Source organism: Apodemus sylvaticus, chromosome 16 (assembly GCF_947179515.1).
Source record: "Apodemus sylvaticus chromosome 16, mApoSyl1.1, whole genome shotgun sequence".
Classification (NCBI taxonomy): Eukaryota; Metazoa; Chordata; class Mammalia; order Rodentia; family Muridae; genus Apodemus; species Apodemus sylvaticus.
In genome coordinates, this window is record NC_067487.1 from 46,688,295 (window position 1) to 46,690,127 (window position 1,833).

Sequence of the window (1,833 nt, forward strand, 5' to 3'; positions counted from 1 at the left end):
ATAATTGGTTTGAAGGGATCATTGGATTTTTGATATTGTAATTTTTAAGTGTACAGATCAATAGCTGTAAGTAAATTTGAGATGTTGGGCAACCATTGTGCTATTTCTAGAAGCGTCAGCTTTAAAATTAAGACCAGATTAACATGCGGCTCTGAGAGTGTGGTTCGGAGTTTGAGCTGCTCATTCGGAGTTTGAGCTACTGGTGCAGCAGTTTGCTTGATGCCCAAGGCTGAGGGAAAGACTCGGAAGCAGAAGGTTGGTTACAGTGTCGAACGGAAGCGTCTGAACTGGAATGCTCGTCTGAAGGCAGCACCACGGATGGAGTGCTCCCACATCCGACATGCCTGGGACCACACCAAATCTGTGTGGCAGCACCTGGCAGAGATGGGGTTGGCGATGGACCCCACAAGGCGGTTCCCCTCCGTAAGTGGAAGGTAACGGCCATGGAGGTAGACACAGAGGAGAGACCTGAGGATCTTGAACAGAAACTCTATGTGGTAACTGACCTGGAGGCAGAAGTCAGACTCCCAGAGAAGAAAGGAAATACCTTGTCTGGGGACCCCATCGACTGTGTTCTTCACTTGGTAGAGAGAATCATGGGGAGGACTGTAAGTCCACCGCCTGGGAAGAAAGGAATGACTATCAAGACACCCCAAAACAGATTCGGAATAAGATCAATGTCTTTAAGCGCTTTTACCCAACGGTGCGACAAGTTTTCATTGATTCTTTGCAGAATAAGAAGATGGAGTTAGACTGAGTGATGCGTATCCCCAGCCCTAGGTCTACTGGACCAAAGAAACCAACCCCAGGCTGTAAGGCAAGGAATGTATAGTTTCAGATGATGCAGGCAAAGTCCTATGGAATCAGGTTTTACATGCACAGTCTCTGTCTCCCCCCGCCCCCCCCCAACCCCTACACCCCTTCCCTCTAGAGAAGGAACTCTCTTTTTCTTTTTTTTCTTTTTTCTTTCTTTCTTTCTTTCTTTCTGTTTTTTTTTTTTTTTTTTTTTTGAGAGAGCATCTCTCTACTAGCCTTAGCTGTCCTAGAACTCTCTCTGTAGACCAGGTTGGTCTTCAACTCACAGAGATCCACCTGCCTCTGCCTCCTAAGTGCTGGGATTAAAGGCGTGCACCACCACCACCTGGAGGAAAAGGAACTCTTTCAAGACTGTGGTTTATGTTCTGTTGGATCGTATAGAAAGCCAGGGCCTGTGGTTCTGTGTTCAGAAGGGATTCTCTATTTCATGTGCTTTTTTGTTTTTTGTTTTGTTTTTTGTTTTTTCAAGACAGGGTTTCTCTGTGTAGCCCTGGCTGTCCTGGAACTCACTCTGTAGACCAGGCTGGCCTCGAACTCAGAAATCCACCTGCCTCTGCCTCCCAGAGTGATGGGATTACAGGCGTGTGCCACTACTGCCCAGCTATTTTATGGGTTCTGTACATGATAAAAGAATGTTTTACCGGGGTTGGAGAGATGGCTCAGTGGTTAAGAGCACCAACTGCTCTTCCGAAGGTCCTGAGTTCAAATCCCAGCAACCATATGGAGGCTCACAACCATCCGTAATGAGATCTGATGCCCTCTTCTGGTGTCTGAAGACAGCTACAATGTACTTACATAAAATAATAAATAAATCTTTTTTAAAAAAAAAAGAGTGTTTTACCCGTGTAACATGATTAGGCATTTTTGTTTTGTTTGAGATTGAGCTTCTCTGTGTAGCCTTACATGGTATTAAAGACACACTTATGTAAAGAAAAAGAATTAAGACTCAAAATACTGTGCCATTTTTGGATGGATGGAGGCAGTTAGGGTATTCATGTATGCGTAAGGAGGAAGACC

General features: G+C 45.1%; 1 pseudogene; it reads left to right on the top strand.

Annotated features, from left to right (window-relative positions):
* Positions 1-219: 219 nt before the first annotated feature.
* On the top strand, positions 220-757 carry LOC127667017 (nucleolar protein 16-like; annotated as a pseudogene).
* Positions 758-1,833: the final 1,076 nt, after the last annotated feature.